Genomic DNA, 14,721 nt, shown 5'->3' on the forward strand with positions numbered 1-14,721 from the left:
GACCTCATGCATGTAGTTTGTTCGAACTCACGTCGTTATAAAAATATACCAAACGATCTGTCATATTTAGAAAAATTTCAGTCATGCAAGACGAAAATCGATTTTTCGTTATAGTGGTATAGTTTCTGTTACGGTGGTTATTACAGTCTAAAGAGCTTAGAGGCTAGCAGCCACTTTTGTTGTAATGAACGTCGAGAATATTTAACCGAGCACCGTAATGCATATTCAGTGAGAAGCTTTTTCAGGTCGGCAGGACCATTGCCACAAGCCTTTTGTAAGAGCGTGTTCCCTTCCGAATACTAACTACTGATTCGCAACAGCCGTAGTAACAGAAGTGCGTTTAGATGACGCGACCATGCTGTTGCGCCAGATTTACCAAACATTTATACATTGTCGGTTGTTGTTCCTTCGAAAGCCAAAACTTAATCATGAGATTTACTACATTTGACTTTTGACTTTTATTTCACGACACGCCGTCATGAGGTCATCAAATATGAAGCATTACCACAGGAAACAGCTAGAGCTTAAGTTTTGAAATATTCACCCAGAATGGTGTACGGAAGTGATGATTTAACGAAATGAAAAGAGTCGGACCAGAATTTGAAGCGGGTCTCTATGAAATTTGAGTCCAGTTTCTAAAACTTTCGTTTTTCATAATCGCATACAATCTAACACCACGGACAGTCCCAGATAATACTAGAATCGAGTCTGTACGGATGGAGAGACCAGAGTAAAGTCTACATCCTGTCAGCATCGAAATAATTATGGAAAAGAAAAGGCATTGGCCTTCTTGATGAAGCCATGACAAAATTCGATAGCAGTGATTCATAGAAACCAAGGAGTCCTGGAATTAGAACGAATACACGGGAGTTAGCGCGGTGACACAGTTCTTAGCACACTGGACCCGCAAACGGAAAGATGACGGTTCAAATCTTAGTCCGGCCATCCACATTTAGGTTTTCCATGATTTCCCTAAATCGCTCCAGGCAAATACCGGGATGATACCTTTTCAAGGGCATGGCCGATTTCCTTCCCCATCCATGAAACATTCCGAGCTTGTGGTCCGTCTCTAATGACATCGATGTCGACGAGGTGTTTGAACCCTAATCGTCCTTCCTTTCTTTTTACACGAAAGTTAGTAGACCGCGCCTTCTAGTACAAGTCTTGTTGCGACGTCCTAGACGTAAACTTTGACTAGCTGCCCTGACACCTCATGTTGTGTCAAGGAAAGGCCGCACTGTGTTTGTATCCGAGGGACTCGTTCCTGAGATGAGAAATATACCAATCGCTCACTCATGTCGGTCAACGTTCAACTCACACCAGGCGTTCCAATTGTGTTAGTGTTTTGCTTCTGGTGTTCCTGTCGCACATGTCGTACTTATCGCATATGGAACAGTCAGTGGTTGCGTGTGCGCAAAAGACTCCGCGATGCCAGTGCTATTCAGTGAACTCACTCGTCAAAAAACAAGTGTATTCAAAGACCTGAACGACCACCCGATAAAAACGAAATGAAATCGTCTGATGGCAAAAATCTACTGGGCCCGCACAGAAAAGAGTCTACGACCACTGCAGGGTAGTAACCTGTATACTCTCTGAAAACCCTGATAACATATTAAGTAACATCATAAATTGTAGTAGACAAACAAATATAAACGTAAAACACCGAACCTACGTAAATGATGATATGTATATATCACATTTTTTAAAGTTTTGGCGTGTGTTGGAGTACAATTTCAATAATGAATTTTTTGAATAGCAGGACCTTACTTACAAACATTCGTAAAAATGGAAGGTTAGTTTACGATGTTGTGTTGCTGTAGCATAAGTTAAAAAGTATTTTTCCTACAATGTTTCTCACATACACGCCAAAGTCCAACGGTCCGACGACGTACAACTTGCAACTTCTGGATGGGGCAGTTTCCTACCAGTCATCGGAGTTCCAATTGCGGTTTTACCGTGTACTAGAGATTAAGATTATGTGAGTTTGGTTGGAGACCGATACGCAGGAAGCATCGTAGCTGTCGTTTGAGGTGCACGCCAGTGGTAGCCTCTTGGTTTCTTTCGACGGTCTTTTGTCACGCTGTACGCGTAGCGTGTCCTCACGCACGTTCGTAGGTGACGTTCACCCCTTACATCAGTAGCACTCCGTGTTCGACAGCGCACACGTCGACTATTCGTCATGGTGCCGTTTTCTCAATCGCGAAACACAAACACGTGACATCACAAATGCTGTCGTAACTGTCTCGAGAGCCTTCATTTGTCCCCCCTTTTTTTTGTAGTTCTGATAAATAGCCGCTATTACGCGGGACAGAAAAGAGTGCACACGACTATCGCTCATATTCTTGTGCTGTACAGTTATAATAATAATAATAATAACTGTTATTTACGGCACTGACAGCGATGACCATTGGAATAAAAATTAAATAAATAAGCAAACAAAAAATGGTAATTACGCAATATGCAAAAGTATATGCTTATTACACTGTAATACAAGTAGATAATTATTTGAATGTTATCAGCAAACGCGTTTGGCATGTGTTAAGAAACCCTTATATATAAGAAGCCTCATATTTTCAATATTTCAAAGCTGCAAAGCGTCATACATACAAGACAAGACGCCAACTATTGACACATGGACTTCTTCATGGGCAAGGCGTTGTGCCATTTAGTCATTATAATGTGATCTACCGGTAAAAAATTATATTTAGTTTGCAATGCTGTCCTTCTTGTCGGATCGAGATTCAACGTAAAAAAGAAAATAAAATGAAATGTTGAAGAGTAATGCTCTTTCATTTGGCAGAAGCATTCACACTTGTAAAAATCTCAGAGTGTTAAAGTCGAGAAAAATCATATGTTTCAGCATTACAAAAATATACGAAGTCTCTGTGTTTTCATCTGCTTTTAATACTTTGGTTTACGCAGTTTGTCTTAAGCGAAACTTTAACGCGTGGTTGTGAAAACCATGCGAGAGTATATTGTGATGTAAATTAACTCTTGATTACAAAGAATATACCGGCTTGTTTGATCATGACATCATAGCACTAATTGTCAAGTAATTTCATGCTCTGCAGCTAAAATTGTCCTCTAGAGACGGTCGGTAGTTGTATTTAAGTAATTATCCTCGATATCTCAGATACTCGGCGGAGCGCTTGACCTTTCAGCAAGAGATTGCAGCAGTAACAGGCCAGCGATAGCAAATTAATGCCAACAGCTACCAGCAAGCCCCATGATTTTTGTGTTAGGACAGTACTGCAAGACGTGTATTGATTCTCACTCTAATCTCCCTCTTGTAACACAGAAACAGCTGGTGTAATCAAAGCTTTTGAACATGACATTTACTCAACTGAATTTGGGGCATAATATGATTCCTGTAATAGCCTCAGTAATAATTCAGTTACTCATATTTGAAAGCGGGTACTACTAAACACATACTACCTCGTGAGCGGCCAAGTGATTAATAGATATGATTTGTTCTCGGGAAGAGCGGATTTCAGATTCTAAAGAGCGGCTATGAGATGCATAGATTGTTACGTGCGACAAATCTACTTTCATTTTTGTTATTGGCGAAAAAGTGACACACTTTCGAGTCCAAGATGGAATGGCAGATACCTATGTGGTTAATTAGAGTGACGGTGAAAGTTTTCAATAATTAACCCATTTTAAAATTAGTTTTTGTTTGCGTCCAAGAATATAGTACGGAACATCATATTCTCGTGAATATATTTAAAAAATAATGTAATCTTACTGATGGTGCAAAAATGGCACTAATAAGTACAATTTAGACGTGATAGTAGAAAATATGCACAAAAATGTGTACTAGGTGCACGGCACCTACGGTCCGGTTTATTTAAGTTGGAGTGTGACAGTAGATATCGAGGTATTTTTCGATATTTTGAATTTTCACTCTCATTCTGGCCGGCACTCCGTGAAACCAGAAGGGAAGCACTGACGTGAAGTTCTATATTTCCGTGAAGTGCCCAGTGAAACTACACTGCAGTCGTGACCCTTAGTGAAACAATGTAATGTGTTCAAAAGGCTGTGTGTCTAGACTGAGAGACTTATTTATCACAGTAACTGAATGTTTATACTGGGAAGAACACAACAGGACACTAAATTGGTAGCGTTGAAGAAAGTCATAGGGGTGCACCAGATGAGCTGTTGACTTCAATTACCAACAGGATGAGCCGTAATTTAGCCGCGAATGCCACTTTAACTGGGTCTACATATGGTGGGCAAGGCATCACACTCCCCGAACCATGAGGTACTTATGTGTAAAGTGAACGCATAGAACAGGTAGCCATTCACACATAGACCCTCTCGAAGGGGATGACAAACAGATCGACGGAAGAGATACAACCCAAGACGTCGTGAGGTCCCTAGCTCGGAAACCTGCTTGTACGCCTAGGGCCGCTTAAAGCAAGATACCAGAGCGTGCTGAAAAGTAATGCCACAGAATTTTCCATGCGAAACCTCGTAAAGCTTTTTAAATGAAACAAATATTGTTAACATTCTACATCTTTATTCTTTATGTTTACATATTTCCAGCCCTCTGCCGCTAAAGGGCATGTGTGTAGCGTGGCCATGTATAGAAGTAACTATGCCGACGTGTGAGAAAGAACGTGCTGTAATCGAGTGTCGAATTCGAAGAGCTCGTCCACACATGAGGCGCCCTCTCCTTCAACATCACAACACACGGGCGCTGCGACATCTGCAACAAACCGACGCCTTGGGTTCTGTTATCGATCATCCTCCACACAACCCTGACTTGGTTCGATCCGATTTTCAGCTCTTTGCAAAACTTAAAAAACTCTTCTAGGACTTCACTTTGATAGTGATGAAGCGGTAGAAGCTTAGATGAGGTTGTGCTTCGGCACCGAAGTCAAACATTCTACAGCGACAATATTAACAAACTGGTCTCTCTTTAAAAGAAATGTGTTCGCCGCCAGAGCGGTTACGTTGAGTAATAAATATGAAGACATGAAGAGTACAGATTAGAATCATAATAACTTTTGTTTTAATTAAAAACCTTCATGGGTTTTTACATGGCAACGGCCTTGCCGCAGTGGATACACCGGTTCCCGTAAGATCACTGAAGTGTGGTCGGCACTTGGATGGGTGACCATCCAGGCCGCCATGCGCTGTTGCCATTTTTCGGGGTGCACTCAGCCTCGTGATGCCAATTGAGTACTTCGGTCAAGAACACCATTTCACGACCGGGAGAGCGGTGTGCTGACCCCACGCCCCTCGTATCCGCATCCTCCACCGAGGATGACACGGCGGTCGGATGGTCCCGGTAGGCCACTCGTGACCTGAAGACGGAGTACTTTAAGGATTTTAAATAAAAAATTCGGAAGCATTAGTTTTCAGCACGCCCTCGTAATAACCTTTGATCAAGTTTTCAGCATGTGGTCTATCTTGTCCCTGATACATGGTCCAATCACCTTCGTGCGACCACCACCTATGTTCGACGTCAACGTGTAATAACCACTCACAGATGGCAGTCGGCGCCACACGCAGTGGAGGGTATAAAAAGCGTGACGGGGGGACGCGAAAAACAGTGCAGTCGTTGCGTGATGAGAAAACGGAACGAAGTATCTGACGTCCAAAAGGGCATTATCATAGGCTTTCGGGCCAAGGTTGGAAACACTTCCGAAACGGCAAACTTTGCAAATTGTTCATATTTCACCGTGGATAAAGTATACCGCGCTTGGCAAAATGGCACCATCCGAAACCGAAGCCAAGGCAACTGTGGTACACCACTGGCCACAGTCAACAGGGGTAAACGACGGCTGCGTTGATGTATATGGGCGAATACACATGCAACTGTTGAGCAGCAGACCGCCCAGATGAACCAAGGGGCTACCTATAGTGTCTCCTTGACGACCGTTCAGCGAACTTTTCTGCTTATGTGTTTTCGCTGCAGGCGTCCAGTTCATGCAACAATACCGATTCCTGCTCATCGGTGACGAAGATTGGAATTTGCACGCCAGTACCGCAACTGGACGTCCACTGAGTGGCGACACGTCGCTTTTTTTTTTTTTTTAGATAAATCACGTTTTATGCGTTTATGACGTTAAACGTCTCTAAGCTAACACCGTGCAACAAGAGCCGAGGGGGTCCAGACGGGAGGAGGGAGCGTTATGGTTTGGGGAATGTTTCGTGGCATTCTCTGGGTGATCTCATTCTGGCACAATGGTCAACACAAGTATGCATCTATCCTTGGAGACCATGTCCACCCCTTCATGGGCTTTGTTTTTCCTCGGCACGATGGCGTCTCCCAGTAGGGCTCTGGTTCAAATGGCTCTGAGCACTATGGGACTTAACATCTGAGGTCATCAGTCCCCTAGAACTTAGAACTACTTAAACCTAACTAACCTAGGGACATCACACACATCCATGCCCGAGGCAGGATTCGAACCTGCGACCGTAGCGGTCGCGCGGTTCCTGACTGAAGCGCCTAGAACTGCTCGGCCACTCCGGCCGCGACCAGTAGGACAATACGATGTGTTACACAGCTCGCAGTGTACGGGCGTTGTTCAAAGAGCACCAAGATGAGTTTATCTTACTCCTCTGGCCACCGAACTCCGCAGATTTCAATCAAATCGAGAATCTGTGGCCCGCTTCGATCGGGCAGTTCGCGCCATGGGTCATCAATCGAGAAACCTCGGGCACTGGAGTCCGCATAGCTTCACATCCCTTTCGGTACCTTCCAGAAACTCGTTAACTCCCTTCTTGCACGTCTCGCAGTGGTACGCGTCACATAAAATGGCTATTCAGGATTTTGACAGGTCGCCACATTAAGGTGATTGGACAGTTTATAGTTTCGTTTTTACATCCTCCTGAAACTGAACCTCAACACCCAAGAGCTCTTTCTACATGGAAACTTATAGTCGTACGAAGTGGTCTCATACTTATAGCTTACTGGATAAAAATTAAAGGTCAGGTACAACATAATAAGGATAGTGGGAAAACAGTCTGGGGAGTGCAAGCAGATATTCTACACACCCTCGTAAAATCAGTAGAGTACTCTACTGAAAATATTGCGCAGCGGTATGGTGTAGGCGCAAGCACATCAACAAATTAGATGTACATCTAAATGGGTCAGTACTCATTATAACTGTACCTCTGAAGTCCCCCCACCGGTAGCTTGGCTTCATGCAGACATCGCTCCGCCAGCTTTGAGACAACAACAAACCGCAGTTACGAAGGGCACGCACTGCATGCTCCCATATTGCTAAAAGTACTTCCAGTCCACACCGCACTGGATAAAGTTCCACACACCCGCCTGAAGTCCCGCAGACTTGTGGGGAAGAAGTCCAGTTGCCGTGTCAATCCTTTCTGCTAGAAAAAGCATGGAAGACTAACAAAGGTTTCCATCATAATTGTTACAAAGACACAACTATACCAGAAACAGTGTCCCAACTACCAGGGAAGACGTGGTGCCGCCTAAACATGGTCCGGACAGGCCTCCCGAGAGCTTGGCTTGGCTTACCCTACACAGATGGCGTTTCAAGGATAGCCCTGAATGTGAATGTACAGCACCACAGTTGACCGTGTAGTACGTTGTCCAATATTGCTCTTAAAGAAGCTACTCGGGGAAAATGGGATAATGTCCTGGATCTATAGCTCGTATTTCATAATTTTTTTTGTTGAATTTTTGATGTTGTTCTTCTTTTTAAAATTTATGATCTGCAATGTTTTTGAGAAATTTCATTGAATGTACAACCGCTGCCGTTGTTTTTTACTTGTTATTGAGTAACCGACTTTGGTCTATATCGGACCATCTTCAGGCTATATAAAACTTTTTACATAGTCTGAAGACAGTCCAATATAGACAGAAATCGGTTGCTAAATAACAAATAAAAAGCAACTGAAGCTGTTTTACAGAAAGCGAACTTCCTCAAATATCTTACAACTGTCAACGACCACTTACACAAATTGCTATTTTTTTCTTCTGTAAAATTTGTAATTTGTAGCTCGTAGATCTTATTTTGCCATATGGCAAGTAATTAATAACTTATTACCGATGAGTGGTACAGGATTTCGTATTGCCCTGGTGTCATTTAGTTCGCACAGTATCGCATTAACGCATTGTATTTTAGAGACTCTCAAATATCGATTAACTTATCGACGCTAGTGTATGTGCCTGATCGAAATCGCATTAATAATTTTGACGTGAATGAGTACAGTAACAGCGTGTGATTTGTAGGGCACAGCAAACTTCACTACGTGTGACGAAGAGAGTGCTAACTAGTTTATTGACGCTCAAGGATGAGTAAAGTCGCTAGCGATGACGTCCCGAAATCTCAGATTGTTGACTCAGTAAATAACGTCCTTATTAGTGCAAATCCGTTTCTTTGTTGGAGTATACTCTCCTGTGTGGGCGATAATGTTGCAGACATGCAAACGTCATCACGTATTGTGTGGTTGTTCTTCAAGTACCGCAAAGAAGCGTCGTTAGCAGCTCCCGACGATAAGTGGAAGTCTTCTAGTCAAGCAGAGGACTGACTGACAATTTATGCCTTTTTTACGAAAGGAGGGCATGCCACGCTAGAAGTTTTCCAAGAGAAGCGTTTGTTATTTCTGGTGCCACCTGCGTCTTCCCAGGGTTCTCGAGCACTTACCATTTGTCAAATATCTGCATTGTATGAGCTTCTTCTCTTTGCAGTCGCCTTGATCGTAGAGATAGTCATTGAACCACGACAATCTAGCCCCTGCATTACCTGCTCTCAGCAAGTTACCATATTAAGACTTAGTCAGGATTTGGCTATATCCAAGAGGCTTCAATGCATATTTCGTAAATCAGTGAGACTTTGTTCTATCTTCGGTACGAAGCAATGGGTTTGTTTACAAAATAACTTTTTTCTACAGTCAGTCACGAATTACTTTTTATTTGAAACTTCCTGCAGATTAAAACTGTGTGCCGTACCGAGACTCGAACTCGGGACCTTTGCCTTTCGCGGGCAGGAGACGAGGTAGGAGTCGAGATACTGGCAGGAGTAAAGCTGTCAGGAGGGGGCGTGATTCGTGCTTGGGTACCTCAGTTGGTAGAGCACTTGCCCGCGAAAGGCAAAGGTCCCGAGTTCGAGTCTCGGTCCGGCACACAGTTTTAATGTGCCATGAAGTTTCATATCAGCGCACACTCCGCTGCAGAGTGAAAATCTCATTCTGGATATTTTTTATTTATTCCTTGCACGAAACATTTTGGGAAATGATTCCAGTTTTCAAGAGCGTTTTTTGTGTATTATTCCGTTTATACATCATGTTTTCGATGTGTGATGTGCTACTTTGTTCTGTTGCCTATACTTTAGTTTATAAACACATGCAAATTTTTAATTAATAATTGATCTTTATATGGAATTAAAGGTGAATTTACAAGAACACTTTTGCCTCTGGCTTTCGTGTAGTCCATTTAAGTGGCGTGTGTGTGTGCGTTGCGTTTAGGAACCTGTGATAGGATATCTCGTTTGGCTGTGAATTCAGAATGTAGTTTAGTGGTTTTCTCATTGTGATAACGCCCTACGTGGTTAGTGAGGCGTTGAGGCAGATACAGCTTTCTATATAATGGAATGGTACTGTTGCATTGTGACAGGAACTGAGTGGTATGCTTCCTATCTTTGTGTCGTAGTTGTTTAAAAAGTTTATGTTAATTAGAATAAAAATATACTAAGGAATCCATAATTATTCCTAACTGAAATGAGGGAACTTACAACACAACCCACAACTGATGGATGAAACCTGTATTATTAATCTGATTTTTGGTACAGAGTTTGTATAGCCTAGGTTTCGCAAACTGTATTCCGCATAATACTGGTGTTCCGCGTAATGCTAAAGTCCTGTGCGAAGTGAGTAAGTGCTCCACTAAAAACTATGAACAAGATCGCGTTTTCTTGACATTTTGACGATGCAATTTTTTATTTTTATTATGATTTATGTGTTATTTGCTTGCCGGCCGGCGTGGCCGAGCGGTGCTAGGCGCTACAGTCTGGAACCGCGCGATCGCTACGGTCGCAGAAACGAATCCTGCCTCGGGCATGGATATGTGTGATGTCCTTAGGTTAGTTAGGTTTAAGGAGTTCTAAGTTCTCGGGGACTGATGACCTTAGAAGTTAAGTACCATAGTGCTCAGAGCCATTTTTGTTATTTGTTTATTAGTTATGATTTAAAACTGGAGTGAAGACTGAACAAAACCAACTTTTCTGATTTTTTAAAATTTTATTAACATTCAGTACAAACAAGTTATTCCATCATAGTATCGTAATGCTGTCAGAGGAAAAGTTTGGAAACCTTGTGTAATTGTTGTATAGCAAAGGTGTACTTTGTTTAAAAATGCAGCCCAATATCTCCACAGTGTTATTTTTACATGGGATGGATGAACTTCGTTGAGAAAAAGTCTCTCATACAAACAAATGCGCTAGACACCCCATCTTCTTTATCCTTGTTCAAATAATCCTGGACAAACCACAGGTGTGCGAAATATCCTCGCCCTATTGTATCATGTAATAATTGTTACGGCGTAAACTCAAGCGCCGGCACACCAGTCGAAAGTGAAGAGACGGCTGTTAGAAGAAGTCAGCTAACCGCACGTCCCTCCAGGACGACAACGCAACAGCAGCAGTCTATGTGAAGAGGACATAGGCCCAGTTCAATAGCAGCTTCAAGGTTAGCGACTTCGATAGCAGCGGCAACGCTAGTCACTTCGCTGGTACTCTCTTTGTAGCACTCTATACTGAAGAAGATTGATTGTTGTTGAAGAAAAATGGACCAATTATTCGGTTGCACATGATTCCACACCACACATTCACTTTTGGACTATCCCGGCGAAGCTCCCTAGTCACATGAGGTTATTCAGCTCCCCAGATTCTCACATTGTGTCTGTTTAATGTCCCAGAAACATAAAAAGTTGCCTCGTCACTGAAACAAATTCACTTGAGGAATGCTTCATTCTCCGAAAGGCGTTCCAGCATGTTGAGTGCAAACTGTGTCCGTTTTGACTTTTCATTTGGCTCAAGTGTCTGTAACTGTTGCACTTCGTACGCGTACAACCGTAAGTTCTTGTGGAGGACCTTACGCACAATTGAACGTGGTAGTTCCAACTGTCTGGCAGCAGTGGGGATGGACTTCGTAGGTGAACGAGTGAAGACGTTTAAAACGCGATCGATGTTTTCCTCGGGTGTTCTTGGTCGCCCGCTCCTCCGTTTATCCAACACTCTCCCTGCTTCCATAAATTTTTGTGCCATGCACAGATTGAAGGGCGCGATGGTAGATCTCTTCCATAATTCGTTCTAATGTTTCGTTGAGCCTGAACATCCGATTTTCTCTCAATAAACCAGGACAGACATTGTGCCATCTCTTGACGAGTTGGCATTTTATAGAGGTTCAGTTCCTTCCATCAACAGAGTATCTAAAACACAAAATATTAGTATATATAAATACCTTAGTAAACAATGATTACAATAAAAGAAATTTTGTCAAAATATTTCAACAACTGCTGTTGTAATAAAATTTTGCAGTTGTAAAGGAACTTCATGGACACCCTGTTTATCACGGTGTCTGGTACACTGTGTGCCACGGCCTGTGTCCCCTTGATCTTGAACTTGAGGTGAGAGGAGTGGGAGGAATTCTTTAGAACTGCCAAGGGTAAGGAGTCTTCTTCCACCATCTTGGATTGTGACATCATAATTCCACTATCCTGCGGAAATCTGATAACTGTACAGGATGTGGCAGTATACTCACCAAGACGACAGCAGTCCATCTCCAATTTTGAATTTTCTGCCATTAATACGCAAGACAATTGGCCGAGAGCGGCATGGGAGGAGGAGGTATGATCTTGGCCATCTTGGGTGGCCCCCAGTGTTTGGTTTTAATACAGACAAGAACTCGTGGGGACATAATTAACTCAGCTGACTGCCAGGGTGATAAGGAGCGGGTTGCAGCAGGGCGATAAATTAGCAGGGACCCTACTGTATCCTTTGCAACCCACAGGGGTGGGGGTAGAAGTTATAAATTAAGAGAGAGGGGAGGGAAAGGTCATGACAGATTGAGAAGGGGGAGCGACGTAAGGTAGGTCATCCAGGTTGCGTATTGAGCCACTAGTCCAAAATCGACAGAATCCCCATACTGTCATTGTTCCATGCCTTTTTACAGCTGATGCATTAATGGAGCAAAGACAGTGCATATTTTTCTGTCAATGAATTCAGTAATACTGGGTCCTCATGGTGGTTTTGTGTTAATCATGTAGCTTGCTTTGTCTCGGTACATGATATCAAAAGTGTTTTCAAGAAAGCTTTGTATTATACGTTGTCTTTTATGCCATACCAGTTACTTGAAATGAATGCAGATAGCATTATTTCCAAATTGTCCATAATATGTTCTTTACATTTTTAATTCCAAATGCAAATAACTCGCTACTTTATCAGTTAATATTTTATTCATTATGTGGTGTGTGAAAGAATATAACTGATTGTATCAAGTCTTTGAGGCAGGAATCCGATGAACCAAAAAGAAACACAGTAGCAATGGATAAATCTATTAATGTAACATGAAAAAAATTTTTAGAGTTACTATTGACACTCCGCAGTTTTAGGGTACTGCGTGCATGGATTTTGCCTACAATTTCACAATTTTTACACACTTCACAGGAAAGAAATTTCATGACACAGTTACGTAAGTCAAGTTCTTCAATATTTCATACCAGCAGACCAGCAGAATTTCATTTTGATATATAATGGCAGAACATCGACATTTAGAACGTACTGATAGACACAAAAGAAATGCTGTGTCAGGAAGGGATCAGTATTTGCAACTCAACTGGTATGAATAGCAATAGCGGTGTTTTACATGTGTGTGTGTGGATAGATAACGTGCACAGTTTCGCTACGAGGCATGCCCGAGAGCTAAAATCAGTAGGTGATCATGTAGTGATTATAGTCGCAGTAGACAGGCAACTTTATCAGCAGTGAGATTACTCAACAAAGAGCTGTAACGTTCCACTTCCTGCCAGCCATCTTCCGCAAGCATTTTAGAACTACGTAGAACCTGGAACTGATACGCACCTCAGTGGCGTAGGTCGTTAACGAGCTATCGACATAGTTGCTGCCGTTGAGATTACTGGTGTTTCCAGAATTTGGCCGGTTTGTTGGGACTCGTGCACTTCCTGATTACCAAACTCTGCGTAAGTCTCCTTTTCGTTTCCAAACCTCTCCATTGGGTCTTACAGAATGAGATCATGATAAAAAGTTGATACTGATTTTAAAAAATAAAAATAAGAAAACAATAAAAAGGAACCCTGGTTTAAAATACGCCCTGAACATCTTGAATAGCTTTTTTTTCTTATTTATTTATTTAATTATTATTCAACTGGATATCCATGTGAATGAAGCAATATATTTTAAAATACGGGAATGTTGTCTATGAAGATAATATATTTGGACAAAACGTGGAACAATGAAAGCCCGCATCTCGTGGTCGTGCGGTAGCGTTCTCGATTTCCCCGCCCGGGTTCCCGGGTTCGATTCCCGGCGGGGTCAGGGATTTTCTCTGCCTCGTGATGGCTGGGTGTTGTGTGTTGTCCTTAGGTTAGTTAGGTTTAAGTAGTTCTAAATTCTATGGGACTGTTGACCATAGACGTTAAGTCCCATAGTGCTCACAGCCATTTGACCCATTTGAACAATGAAATTTCAGAATGAGAACATAACGGAAAACTTTTGTAACAATAATAGTAATAATAAAGAGTGTACGTAGACAGTAACAATTGTTCTAATAAAAAAGATATTTGACTCAGGGAAAAATACCCTGATGAATGGCAGTGTGCCTAATCCGCAGTTTACATAAGAATGAAGGTAAAAGAGGTATCAGTAATTACCTGCTACCACCTCCTTACAACATTTTTTCATAAGTCTTACTCAATAGATTTGAAGAACAGATAGACCACATAATCAGTCAATGTTAGTTTTATTCAGGAAAAGGACATCTTTTGCAGAAATGTTCAGCCTCAAAACCATCCTACAAATCCATTAAGTCGACAAACGGTGACCACCTTCTTAGATTTAGTATATGATTCGATAGATAGGCATCCAAAAGTAGATATAAAAACAACAGAACTCTTCAGTCCGGAACCGCGCTGCTGCTACGGACGTAGGTTCGAATCCTCCCTCGGGCATGGATGTGTGTGTTGTCCTTAGGTTAGTTGGGTTTAAGTAGTCCTAAGTCTAGGGGACTGATGACCTCACATGTTAAGTCCCATAGTGCTTAGAGCCATTCGAACCATTTGCACAACATAACTGATCAAATAAGCATTATTCAACACCATGTCAAAAGTTTACTCCTTAGGTAAAATATCTAAGCATTTGATTTTAAAACAGGTGTCCGATAAGGAGGCGAACTACGAGCTCCTATTTATCAGTCTCGTACTTGAAAAAATATCAGGACACTGGAAAAAGTAAAAGCAATAATTATTAGCGAACTACGTGGGAAATGCTTCACGAAACTGCAGCCAAAACATTTGCTCCAAATATCACAAATATCATATGTAAAAACTCAGTAAACAGACGTAACTTCTCGGAACTTTGACGGATAACCTAGAGTACCTCAATTCGGCAAAATACCTTAGGCACTTGAGTTTAGATTCTTGGGGGAAATCTGACAGTCATTAGTATTACATCGTGATGCAACACTGAGAGAATCTCTAAACTATAGAAAGCCTGCAGAAACACCAGTGAC

The 14,721-nt window shown here is 42.1% G+C and overlaps 1 protein-coding gene across 1 annotated transcript in view; it reads left to right on the forward strand.

Annotated features, from left to right (window-relative positions):
- Positions 1 to 14,721, forward strand: part of LOC126298067 (chloride channel protein 2) — a 471,803-nt gene that overhangs the window by 44,978 nt on the left and 412,104 nt on the right. The gene's annotated exons all lie outside the window — the stretch shown is intronic.

The sequence above is a fragment of the Schistocerca gregaria genome, chromosome X (genome assembly GCF_023897955.1).
Source record: "Schistocerca gregaria isolate iqSchGreg1 chromosome X, iqSchGreg1.2, whole genome shotgun sequence".
NCBI lineage: Eukaryota > Metazoa > Arthropoda > Insecta > Orthoptera > Acrididae > Schistocerca > Schistocerca gregaria.